Source organism: Cuculus canorus, chromosome 4 (genome assembly GCF_017976375.1).
Source record: "Cuculus canorus isolate bCucCan1 chromosome 4, bCucCan1.pri, whole genome shotgun sequence".
Lineage (NCBI taxonomy): Eukaryota > Metazoa > Chordata > Aves > Cuculiformes > Cuculidae > Cuculus > Cuculus canorus.
Window position 1 is genome coordinate 32,429,650 of NC_071404.1, and position 13,829 is coordinate 32,443,478.

At 38.5% G+C, this 13,829-nt stretch overlaps 1 protein-coding gene across 4 annotated transcripts in view; it reads left to right on the forward strand.

Annotated features, from left to right (window-relative positions):
• SLC7A2 (solute carrier family 7 member 2) overlaps positions 1 to 13,829 on the forward strand; it is a 59,987-nt gene that overhangs the window by 3,763 nt on the left and 42,395 nt on the right. The window contains exon 1 of one of the 4 annotated variants that reach the window (XM_054065358.1): positions 8,676 to 8,698. The exons of the other annotated variants lie outside the window; for them this stretch is intronic. The gene's annotated coding sequence lies outside the window, so the exon portion shown is untranslated. Of the gene's footprint in view, positions 1 to 8,675; positions 8,699 to 13,829 lie in introns of those variants that run through there. 4 annotated transcript variants of the gene reach the window in all.

Below are 13,829 nucleotides of genomic sequence, written 5' to 3' on the forward strand. Positions count from 1 at the left end.
ACAGTTATAAAGATTACTAGTAAAAGTGAATTCTGGGGTTCCTAAGTTTAGTCACTGCTTACAGTCATCCAAGATACACAATATTATCTTGCCTGATCTCAAAGTTGTGATTTATCTGAGTGGGCATACTCCCAAGGGGAAGACCATTTAGAAATGCACTGAATGCTGTCATTGTCTTCACAAGTTTCTGAATAGGATTGCATATGTGTGAAATTACAAGATTTCTGAATGTATGTAGGATAATGATGGGGAAACGTATTGCTTGTACTTGACCACAGAATGAGCAGTTATCTCAGGACTATATAGCTGAAGAAGAAATGCAGCATTACCTTGAATAAAGTGTTCTGCTTGCAAGATGATTGTGCAGATCTCTTGATGTTGAGATATGATCTACAGCAACATTGTACACAGAACTCCTTTAGTTCCATCAGTCTCACTCGACTGTGAACCCCAGTAGAAGTGAGGGTAGGCAGGTTGTGGCAGTCTAAAAAGCTGATAGTCTAGTGGCTGATGTTGGATCTGTGTGTATAGAATGCAACTAGGGGAGGGGTGCTGGAATAGGATATGCAGGCAATTGCCATGCTCCTGCTTTCTTTACTGTGGCCATTAAAGAAATGTGGTCTTACACTGTGTAGGCTCCCATTATGTGTGTACTGTATGTGCACACACACTCAATATAAGTTACAAAGCAAAGTATACCTTTATTCAGGTATCATAAGGTTAATAGAATCCTGAAGGAAGATCTAGCTTCTGAGAAGGTAGGCCAGCCATCAATGAACTCATAGTTTGAATGATATGGGATAGCCATGGGAGGGACATCACAGCTCTGATAACCGTTAGCTGTTCTAGTTTGGGTTATGGCTTCTACAAACAGCATGACATTATCTAAAACTAGTTTACATAAGAATCCAGACTATAGGATGACTTCTCCAAAACTTATTTTGGAAGGGCAGAATCTCTTAATCTGCACATGTCTGAAAAGTAGAAGTGAATCAGCCACACAAGGTAAAAAAAGAGAAGGAACAATCATATGTAAACCATCATGTTATTGTTATACTTGTCGACAGACTCCAGTTCTTCTTCCATCTCACTTTTCCAGTACCTTTTCCTACCACACCCTGTAGTTAATGTGTGTGGTCTGTAAAGACCTCCATGCAGTTGCTAAAGAAAGATGATATATGGTGCCCTCAGTTTCCTATGACAACACATCAGAAATGCAGTGGAATGCATACAACAACAGCTGGTTTTGGTGAGTAATCAGAATGGGCAAAGTAGGTGTTGGTGATTTAGTGGCACACTGCAGTCCCCTATATCACTAATGGCATGGTGGTTTGCATTTTTGTCGTGATAGTATCAGTTTTATATGACTTGCATGGTTGTTCTTGCCAAATTATCTCATTTCTGGTAATTATTTTGTCAGACATACTACCAGAAAGGAATGGTACTTGATTAGATTCACCCAATTGTACTGATTACTAGAATTTTGGAGAGTAATACTTTGCTGTATAAAGGTGACAACATGTAGAAAGGTGTTAACTGGCAATATCCAAATAAATAAATTGACTTCATAGATCTTTCTCAAGGAACTTTAGTAAGTATAATTTGTCACCTGAGATTGGACTGAACAACTGTACCACATGATTTTGCCAAACTTTACTACCGTCTTCTGTGTTTAATATACAACTCCATTTCATCTGTGTTCATGACTTTCCAGAATAAGTGATTTTTTTGAGAAATGTAAGGAATTAATTTATTTTTGCTTTGAAGAACATTATTCTTTTTATGTCATTTTTAGGGCAATACAGTTGGATTTAACACACTCTAATCTTAAGTTCCTTTGTAGTGAAAACAGTGTGTGAATTCACATAGCTAATGATCCTAGCACATTCAGTTTGGGGTTAGTTAGTTCTTTGTCTGGAGTTTGATTGTACACAGTTTGACGAGACGGCAAAAGTGATTGTGTTTATTTTATTTTGTTTGTGCAGTACCATGTGCATTGTGATTATGGAGTAAATAATAATTAAAGTGGAATCTTGAAGGGCTTATTTATTGTCCTTATTTTCTTTAGAAACATCTCCATATTAGTTAAGGAAAACACAGCATTTGAATATCGTGAAGATATCTCACTACTCCTGTGAGGACTTACATTAATTTCTCTGAATTCACTCTTTATGAGTGATTAAGTGTAATATGGATTTTATTCTGCCCTTGAATGTTTTTTGACTATCATGCAGTTGAGAGAAAACAATGGGATGTGACTTGCCATGAAATACTTTCGGCACTGTGAATGAGATGAAAAAGCTTGTGGATATATAGAATTAGCGTGTGATTCTTTTCACGGTACACTGCTTCAGTGTGCCTTTTAGAAGCATTATATCAGATGACTAGGCAGTATTTTTGATCCTTTTAATGACAGTCTAATTTGTTTTAGAGCTTAAGGTTAGCAGTAAGCATTGGAGTGCAGTCAGTAGCAGTATTTGTTTTGTTCCACTAAGAGGGATAAACTTAAGGGTAGTACTGAAGAAGTATGTATGATGAAACATCAGGGATTTTGTGTGGAAACTGACAGCTAGCATGTTTTTGCAGCAATAGGTACATGGAAATTTATAGGTTCTGTTGTTATTTTTCCTCAGCAATATGTTTTCAAATTCATGGATGCATTATACGTATGCACTGCTCACCAAGATGCATCCACCCTCTTTCTTTACATATAGTCAAGGAGGGGCCCTGGGAAGTTAGCCATGAGGAGTGGCCATTCTGCAGGTGGAACGAGGTCTTCTCCTGCATGAAAAGGCAAGTCTCAAGCTGTTTGTAGAAAGTGCCTCTTACATCTATGGATTTATATTTCAAAAAATTATTTTTGTGCAAGAGTATGCACTAGGTAAATTGCTATGCTCACAGACTAATAAGAGCAAAATGACAGTTATCTAGAACCAGATCAATAAGAAGGTCCAATATAAAATTCAGTGATATGAATTAAGAAGTACACAATGCTTGGTTAGAAATACCATAAAATTTGCAATTATGATATTCACTGTCAGATAGAAAAGTCTAGGGAAGTTGCAAATAGTGCTTCTTAAAATATAATCAGTGAGGAGAGTTTGCTATTGTATCTAAAACCCCTACTTTGGGTTTTCACTGTTTTAAGGTGGCCAATGTACTTGTCCTTTCCACCCCTTGAAGTGTATTTTATCCTTTCTGTTAGTTTAATTCCGTGCCCCGTTCTGAATTGCCCCACATAGTTACTATGAATAAAGATTAGACTATCTTTTCAAGTTACTTCATAAAGTACATTGACTCCTAAAGAATCCTCAAATCCCAACTTATTTTTCTGTGCAGTAGAGACTGCTATACTTCTTATTTACATCAGTTTGTGTGGAATAACTTGATGGTCTGTAGAGATTTGTAGTGGTGTAAACAAACAAGCTATGCCTACAGCCCTGAACCATGATCATGCTGGAACTAAAAACATCTTTGGAAATAGATTTACAGAGGTGAAGTATTTTTTGTAAGGTCCATAGCTGCTTTCTCCCACTATTTCTATCTTTCTGCTGTCTTGTCCAGAGCCAAATGGATTCTTGTCATTTGTCTTATGGTCTAGACAACTGTGTGAGATTTCAGCACATTAATCTTATTTAGTTGCCACTTGCATGGCAAAAAAAGAATATTATGAAGTTCTCTACTGTATTTTGTTTTCTTTAGCAGTGGTGGCTGAAGATGAGATACTGCATTGGGAAGCAAAGGTGATCCATATGGTGTTTATTCCTTAGAGTTAGAACTGTAGCACACCAACGTCAGTACCTTGTTTAAGGCATGTTGTAGAACTCAGACCACATTTTGCATATACAGAACTTAAGTAACAAGCCATATCAGGTCTGCATCATTCTTTGGCTTATGTGAAAACTAAACATGTGATGTAAGTAAAACAGTGAGTGCTGGCTTGTTTACATATTCTCAGAACATTAGGAAGAAGAGCATACTTTGTGGTCTTTGGTTTTACTCTTGCTGACTTGCTAGCAGAAATTTCCTTGACAATAAAATAAATAGGTTAGAACAATCCCACAGTGGGTACCAAATTATTTAAACACATTCTTCTTCAGAAATGAGTTGTTCATAAATATATTTTCCCATATGGAAAGTGTTGTGACTTCACAATTAATGTGTTCTCTGCTTCTATCTCTGCTAAGTATATCTTACTATCTTTTTAAAGTAAAAGCAATATAGCATTAAAATGAGATATTGCTTGCTGTTTGGCAATGATAGTAATAATTTTATTTTGCTGAAGTGCATGACAGACATGTCAGAACTTGAGTTCATGGATGTTTCAGGCCAAAATCATCATGAAGGCTAAGCTGTGATCTTCCCCTGCCCTCCCCAAATACACGCATACTCCCCAAAATCATGGGTTTAGATTTTAGAGTTTAGTTTTATTGTAGCTCTGCCAATTACAATATGATTCTTATATAGGACTTTCCTTACAGTCTTGATTTTTCTTAATTCCTCCACATCTGTTTAGTTTTCCCTGCTGTCTTCTGAATGTCCAGCTTCTGAAATTGTATTTTTTGTGGCAGTTATATTGACCAACTATTGCTGAGACTCCTTTAGACTTTAAAGACAATGAGAAGTTTCCAGCATTTGAAAAGTAGATGTTCATATGTCATTTGGAAAAACCTCCTTATTTATTCTGTGAAAATGCATCTTTCATCATGGTGGCGGAAAATGTGATGCAGTAGCAAGATAACATTTGCTGTGAGGTGTTCTGGTAGAATGACTCTCTTACAGCAGCAAGGTATTCACTGTCTGATTTTTGCATGGTGGAGAGAGAAGAAATTGTCTGAGGGGCAAAAATCAGGCTTGTGACATACTTTTCCATAATGAAGGAAATCTGTTCTAATTGTTTCAACATTTATTCTTTGGTGGGACACTGCTTCTGGGTATCCAGTCCAGAATTGTTTGCAGTGTCCCATGCAATGACTGAGTATTAGAAATATTTTATTAGACCAATTTAATTTATTACATGCATGTGCCTTATTCTGAGGAACTGGTTTCAACATCAGACTTAATAACCCCATTTTGTATTCCTAATTGTCCTGGATATAAACTTTTGTAAACCTTTCTACTCTGTAAAGCCTTCTATGGTTTTTTAATTGCCTATATACTCTACTTCATTAGTTGTCTAAGTAAATAATTTTGGATTTGTATTAAATATAAGATTTTTTTTTTCTGTTTGACTGTTTTTCTGTCTTGTGTGGTAACAGATGGGTTGCACTTAGTTCAATGAACCAGATGCAAAAAGAGCAGAATTTGCAGTAAAATACTGTTGATGTTGCATTTTTATCCTCATAATAAATTAAGTCTACTTTCTGGTTATGTAAAGGGAATGTTTACACTTTTTCTTTGTTACAAATTAAAATGTATCCACTATGCTTTGCGAAACAGGTAGCTTTTGCAGTCTGGATGGACTCATAGTTACATTTAGTGTGTTTTTTACTGAAGCTGTGTCAGCTCTTGTGTTGTGCTCCAGGCTGCTATCTCTTGTTCCTGCTTCAGGAACCATCTCTCTATGCCTGCACAGCAATTTGTGGTGCTGTGCAATGAACTGGATTAGGAAACCTTGTGATACTTTTGATTAAGGATCAGTTCCCTCTTTCAGTTTATCACGTGGCTTTGCAACCACAACTAGGGAATGGACACAGAGGATAGAATAAAATAAGCAATATGAGCTGCTTAAATGTTATCGTTGAGAGAAAGTATTGAACATGCTCCACATAGCTGTAAAACATGCAGTGATTTCTCTTATCTTCCTTTTCACTGGAGAAAGCAGTTGCAAAAACTTTAGTTGTAGAAAGGTCATAGGAGTGCTTTATCCCTTAAACTTTTGAAGTAAATTTGGGCATTTAGAAGTCTATTTTTCCTGCAACGTAGGAACTCCTGTAGAGTTCAGTTCCATAGTTTTGATTCCTTTTAACAAAAGCATACCTTGTTGGTCAAGAAGACATGACTCAGTTACATTTTTGCTGCTGCTGTTGTGTAGACTTTTTTGGTAAATACCATGTATGAAAACCTACTTTTTTAATGAAGTATTTTGGATGGTTCCTACTTGAATTTCTTACATCTTTACTATAACTGTAGTTCCATTACTGCATATTTGACATGATTCTGATGGTGGTTTGACATTGTAAGTAGGGAATGTTTCCTAGGAACCAGTGAAGTTACCTTAGCTGCAAAACATCCCTCTTCTTCCCCCCCCCCCCAGCTTTCATTTGCATCTATTATTAGACTATTATAAGTTATCAGAGTTCTTCAAAATTATCTTCTGCCTGTTTATGAAAACATGAAATATTACAGTATATTTGTCCAAGTAACTGCTTGATAATTGGCACAAATCATCCTTCCTGTAGAAGATGGTGAGTGGGATAAGCATCCTCCTATAATCTAAATCAGGGAACAGTGGAACCTAGTGTTTTAGTGTGATTGAAACCTATTGTCCAATATATGGATCCATTACCTGATGTGCAATAAGCCAGTAACTAAATCACTGAGAGAAATATTGTTTTATTCAGGATTGCAAAAATCCTGGGTGCTTGGAGGTTTCCTTCAAACCAAAGCACAAACCAAGAAGTTTGTCACCTTCATGTATACACAAAGTTACAGAAACCCAAACCCATACGTGTTTATCGAGCATGTAACCACGTATTTACATGTAATTATGCTAAAAGCCAAACCATTCCTTGCACCTTCTTTGCGTGCTTTGAGAGGGTCTTTAGGAGTGTCAGGTGGTTGTCACCCCAGAAATTCCCTGCCAAGTTCACCCATCGCTCAACTCTTTCCAATCACCACCTATTCTCCTCCTAGTTATTGGTTCAGTACGTCCGAACTGCTGGCTTGCAACCTTTTAATTTACTTAAGTTCTCAGTTCCCCATTGAAAAGTCATATTAATAGATTGTGCTATTATTTCCAAAAGTCTAGTCTCTTGTATCTATAGAAAACCATACAGCTGAACAACCTCTAATCCCGCACCGCAAAAATTACAGAATGTAATCATTAACTGGGACACATCTTGTGTAAGTCTCCTGTCTGTCTGATGATCCAAAGGTATTTTGAAGATACTTAAAAATATCGTGGGCTTTTACCAACAAACCTAGCTGATAGAAGTGTGGATTTCAATGTTCCATATGGTTTCTAAGAATCTGATAACAAACATTGCTGATAAGGCACAGTCAAACAATGACTTGATTTAGTTGCAGCTGTTTGCAGATGGCAGAAAGGCAGCAGAAGCACAGAATGATGTGAATGGTGCTTAGAGTGTTCCCCAGAGGGACAGCTTGGAGTTGGAAGTGGTGGCTGGAAAGAAGCCTGGAACTGCGAGCAGAGAGACTCCCTCCTTGTGCTTTGACTTCTGCTATGTTTCGGGAAACAGGACTTTGGAAACACACAGCAGGGCATGCAAGATAGACAACGCTGAATTTCTCCAACTCGCAGGGGGAGAAATTCCTCACAAACCCTTGAAAACAGGTCATCTGAGTCAAAAGAGAAGATCAGTAGTTGGTGAAGCATCTGCTTTCTAGGGAAACAAGCTTGCAAGTGCAGTACATACAATCTTCTCTGATGCTGAACAAATGCCTTGAAAAATTCACCCAAAGGCTGGAGGAGGACCTGAAACAGTGATATATAGAATTTTTATTCACAGTGCTACTTCTGTGAAGTAACATTCTCATAAACAACTAGCATGGCTGCTGGCTTCAAAATGGAGAACTTCTGTGATTCTCTTAGAAAATTTAGCAAGCAGGATTTCAGGAACAACAACAAAAAAAGTCCTCCACAAAACACAACTTGAGAAATAAATCCATGAATTGGATAGGCTATAGAAATTGTCTGCCTGGATGTGGAACTGGGTCGGCCAGGGAACTTGCGTAAGGCTGAATATTTTACCACAGATTTCTAGTTGGGAGGCCCAGGAGGGGAAAGGTTGGATTGCCCCATCAGAAATATTGCAGTCCTTCTTGTTAGCATTTTTTGTGACTGATACAGTTCTGCTTAGATTTATTTGCTTTAGTTCAGTATTGTTGGTGAATTGGGTAAATTACTGTGCAGAAGAGAAAGGTAACTTTCTGAGCATGGAATCTGAGGTGGGAGCCTTTTCAAGAACCATGTTTTCTTGCTCAAAGAGTTGGTATTGTATCAGCCTTGGAGACACGGAGAAGTGGGATATGCTTCAGACCAAGGAGAGCGAAACGGTAGTGTTAAAATCCCACTGAAGACTGCAAAATGTGAAGCAGTATATACCAGACATTCAAATACATGTTTCAGAATATGATCCCACACCAGGTTGCATAGTGAGGAGCAGCTGACCGTGCTAAGTAGTGAAGAATGTAAATCACAAAAATGTTGCTCCCATCCAAGTCTTATGAAGATTGGCTGAGGGAAGTGGGATTGTTCGGCCTGGAGAAGAGGAGGCTGAGAGGTGACCTTACTGCTCTCTGCAACTACCTAAAAGGAGGCTGTAGCGAGGTGGGTACTGGTCTCTTCTCCAAAGTAACAAGTGATAGGACAAGAGGAAATGACCCCAAGTTGTGCCACGGGAGGTTTAGACTGGACACTAGGAAAAATTTCGTTACTGAAAGAGTGATTAAGCATTGGAACAGGCTGCCCAGCGAAGTGGTGGAGTCTCCATCCCTGAAGGCGTTCAACAAATGTGTAAGTGTGGCACTTCTGGACACTTTCTAGTAGGCATGGTGGTATTATGTTGATGGTTGGACTTGATGATCTTGGAGGTCTCTTTCAACTTTAATGATTGTATGATTCTATTCTAATATCCTGGGTGGGTTATTTTGCTGGTCTTTGGTATTGATTTGGTGGTAGGGAGAAAATATTTCCTGGATGCTGGATGAAGCCTATTCGCTCTACTGAGGCATAGACTATGTACTAAAAGGCATATACTAAACCCTTTAAACCAGGTGGGTAGCTGTCAGTATGAAATTTATATCAAAAGGGAAGTGAGAGAATTCTGCTTAGTATAGATTTGGATAAATGAGCCCTAGAATTTAGCTGTACCTCCTATCTGGATTCCAAGGACGTATATTGAGAACATCTCAGCACACAGTGGGAGTGAGCTTTTGTAACAGTGTCCTCCAGAAACTGAGAAAACAGCTATGGAAACTGAAAAATTAAATAAATAAGTAAAGAAGCCCTTTCTATACACGTGGAGCCTCTGTAGGCTGCTGTCCTTGTCTTTCTCAGCTGCCTTTTCATACAGTTTGCACCAAAATAAGAATATTCACACTGAAATAAAAGCACACTGAAATAAAGGCGCATTGAAATAGAACCTGGAAAGTATTTTCCTATAAGTAAAGCAGAACTAATACTGTCTATGTCATTTCTGTAGAAGCCTCATTATAATTTTTGAATATTAGATCAAGTAACTTGGACTCAGAGGTTCATTTGGCATTCCCATCAGACAGTGAATGCCACATCAGTGTGCAGGGTGTGGTGTCAGTATTCAGTTCATTATGCAGAACTTGGGATGGAATAAGGCTTTTATGGAATGGAATAAACTTTGGAATGGAATAGACTTTTTAAACCAGTATTCTTTAAATATCTGTTTCCCTGACATTTATCAATAATGGTCCAAACTTAACGACGGACCTGTCCAAGTTTACTCAAAATGGATTTGTAAGTATTTCTGCCAATGAAGGTATCAGATTTGACGCATTATTGTGAGTCATCCATCATCAGCGCTGCTGCAGTGTTGCATTCTAGGCTTTAGTCTTGCCATTCAGGCTGTTGTAGCGTTTACAGCTTGCCTGACAGCTCTGCATTGCTTGAGAATAATCTTGTTCTTACTCAGAGTTGTGGCTGCACCAGAGGGAGTTTATTTTAAGTCTGTCATTTCATAAATGTTGCAGCTGGCATGGCCACCAAAACAGGCAATGACACTTGCCTGCACTAATTTATCCTCCTTGTGTCACCCTGTAGTAATGGAGGCACAAGGCTTTGTGCAGCTCTGTAGTAAATTTTATCAAGGAACTAATCTGGCTAAAAAACTGACTATTTCTTTGTCCCTACTTAGTATTGCTGTGTCTCCCTTCCCTGGTTTAATTCACTTTGGAGCCACAGAAATGTTTATCATGGCTCAAGGGAAGAAAACGGGAGCAAGCATCCATTCAGACTATACCACTTATTTTGGTGAAAATACCAGCTTGAGGTGTTAGTTCAAATTATGCCGTAATTGCTGATGAAGCAGTGGCAGCACAGAGCTGTCTGGTAAGTACTTTTGCATTCAGATGGGTCGGCAGACTGGCCTGCGGCTTTCACAGCTGAGGATACACTGTTCCCCGTGTGCAACAGCAGTGTATGCTTCAGCAACTGGTGCTGCTCTGCAGGAAAACTTGATGCTATAGAGTCACTGGCTGCACCACTTCTGTTTTGGGGTGTGTGTGATTCTGTGTGCTTTCAGCTTAGCTTTTGTCTGGTCCCATGGATTGAACTTAATATAAGTTAGAGTGCATTAGATGCTGTTCTGAAGCACATATGCCAATTACCTTTCATTCAGAAGGATGATTCAGGATTGTGCCATGGAGTGAACCAAAGCACAGTGAATTATCAGGATGACTGATCTGAACAAAAGTGCCAAAGTAAAGATACTAAACGTGACTCAGCTCTGCCTATAGATGCTGCAGTTAGATTGTTGCACTGACTATGGTATCGATGGGGTTTCACTTGTACATGACTTGCTCTTTCAGATTGCAGTTCAAAACTTTTTCTGGTGGCAGTCCTGTAGCTAGTCTTGAACCAAGAATGTCCCACTGTTGCTCTTCAGGCTCCGAGACTGATGCGCTTACTCTTGTTGGTAGTAGTCATCAGCAAGAGAGATAAGAGTCTAGCACCATTTCATTACCTATCTTTACCTTGGCAATAGTCCATGAAAATTGAACTAAATAGGGCACCATTAAATCTAAGTTAAATAAAAAGTCCTTTTACTGGACTGTTCTCGGTGTGCACATGGCACTCTGGTGAAGTTGAGTGCTCAAAGAGGGGAATTTCTTATTCCAGACTGACTGTGGATCTTTAGCTGTGGAGCTTTGCCAAAAAAAAGGGAAGTGTAAAGACAATTTTTGAAAGGGTTGCATTTAGTGTGTAATGGAAAATCTGCATAACCTAAGAAGCACCAAGGGAAGAAATCTGGATGTTAGAATTTAGGCAGGAAACAAACCTATTGATTCCACTTGGGAAAACCATTGACTATTGAAAAAGAAATTCTGCAGGAAGCAGCCAGCAAAACTTGAATTGTGAGGTGAAAAAAACCCAAATTTCTGGCCTGAATCAACTGAAGTGTGTTTGAAGAATGAACTTTACAAAACAGTTTCCATTCTCATTTGAAGGTATTAGCATCAATGGCTACACTGGAGCTTCTTGTTTCAACAGTCAGGAAAATTGATGGCACATGAGTAGGAAGACATTATCCCGTGCACTTGCTTGAATTTGGTTGCTTTACTTCTGCTTTTCTCATGCTATTGATTTTTCTTATATTAAACTCTTGGACAGGCCTTGGTTCTGAGCAGAGTGTTACTGCAGTAGGAATAATTGCAGAGATATTTTCTATCTCAGCACGGCTGAAAAGTTCTTTTTGTTTCACTAACTAGGACTCAAAGTGTATTTATGGAAATTATTTGGCCATGTGGCTACAATCTGTAGTAAATTCAAATGCTTTTATAACAAAGCTCTGAATTCTGAAGGGATTTCAGTCTTTTTGATTAAACATAACTGTTTGAATTACTGGGTCAAGCATAAAGAATTAAGTATTTTCTTTTTCTTTTTTAAAGAAATAAATGCTGGCTCTCCCTTCCCCTCCTGTTCTGGAAGTAAAACCAGCTTGGCAGCAGTGTTTGAACACAATTCCAGTTAAACCAGTTTTGAAACATAGTTTGGCAGGCCAGAATGGAGTAAGGCCAAAGTACATTAGAGTTTTAAAACCAATTCTAAGCTACAATTGTAGCTGTAGTGAGAGAGAGTGAAGTAAAACTCAAATACAATGTTTGTATCTTCCCTGGCTTCCTTTTTATTTCTTTCTCAGGTTAGTCAGACCATGCTATCCTGCTAGAAGCTGTTCTCAGACCCCTTATGGAACTTGGAGATCTTCTGCCTGAGCTTAAATCAGTTGTGGGTAGGAAATTACAGCTAATTAGTTCTTTAAGAAGTAGCTTACTGTTTAATCATATTATCATTAGGTAAAATTTCACTTACCTTAAAAACTGCATGGAGCTTTATAGAGGTGTAGAAACCCATCTTCTTTGCTGTGTCATTTCTTGCAAAATAGTTGAATCAAAGGCTGTTTCCATCTCCCTTGATACCTTGGAGTGTTGTGCAAACACAGCTACTTTCAGCTGCTTTAGTTTATCTGCTGTTGACTTTAGAAGTACAATTTGCAATATGAAAGGATGGCTGCAGGATATTATTTTTAAAGTTTGTATAAAAGTGATTGTGCATCTTTTTTTCCCACAGTGAAAATGTCTAGACTTTTCTGAACCTTTGTAAAGCTGTTATCCAGACAAATTAGTTCCATGAATTTGAGCCACATCAATCTCAAGAATTATCCAAATAAATGGGGTCACCAAGTCATTTTACTTTAGCTATAATGCAAAACACTGCTCATAATCTGAAAACCTGACAGATATGAAAAGAAAACTGCTCATCAGCTACAGCCTTTTTTTTTTTTTTTTTCCCTTTTAACAGAAAGATTTTCAGTTCATCTGAGTTTAAAAATACTTCCCGGCAGAGTGGGCATTCTGTGGCATAATAATTTGGGCTGTCTCTGGGCATTGATAAGTTCTATTAAGTGTAGATGTCATAAGGAATAATTAGTGGCTAACATCTAATGCCAAGCCTAACAGTAAGAGTCCATCTAATACTGAGTTATACTTCTAGGGGGGATGTTCAGTTCATTTGGGGTAGCGGGGGTGTTGTACTCCAAACTGTCAGTAGCTTCTCTTTGATCTTTTATACTGTTTCAGAATTCATACCAATGCCAAAAATTAACTCCTCCATATCCATGGCTTCTCATCTGGTTTTGATTGCACTTTCCAAATAACCTTTAATCCAGCATAAGCTTGTTATAGTACTTTCTTTGCATGTCTTATACTCAGTTTGATAAACTTTGAACAAAGAAATCCTCTGAACACTGCTCATGTTCACTTAGAGTCCATCTCTTCTCTTTTACACAAGTTTTTCCAAATGTGCTTTGTTTTAGTTCCAGGCAGTTAAGACTGTGAACATTATTTTGTTTGGTCTTTTGTCCTTTGTGGAACAAAGGGAAGAAAAATAAAATAGTATGAATAAATTGAGTTGAACTAAGTTTAGGAATGATAGAATGGTTTGAATTGGAAGGGACCTTAAAGACCACTAGATCAGGCTGCCCAAGGCCCCATCTAGCCTGGCTTTGAACACTTCTAGGGATGGGGCATCCACAGTTTCCTGGGCAACCTGTGCCAGTGCCTCACCACTCTCATCATGAAGAATTTCTTCCTAATGTCTTGTCTAAATCTTCCTCTCTCCAGTTCATACCCATTCCCCCTATCACTACATGTACTATAACTACAAGCCTTTGTGAAAAGTCCCTCCCCAGCTTTCTTGTAGGTCCCCTTCAGGTACCGGAAGGTACTATAAGGTCTCCTTGGAGCCCTCTCTTCTCCAGGCTGAACAAGACCAACTCTCAGCTTGTCCTCACATGGGAGGTGCTCCAGCCCTCTGATCATCTTTGTAGCCCTCCTCTGGACTGTTCCAGAAGTTCCATATTTGCAAGCGCAAATTGTCAGCTCATGTTGAGCTTCTC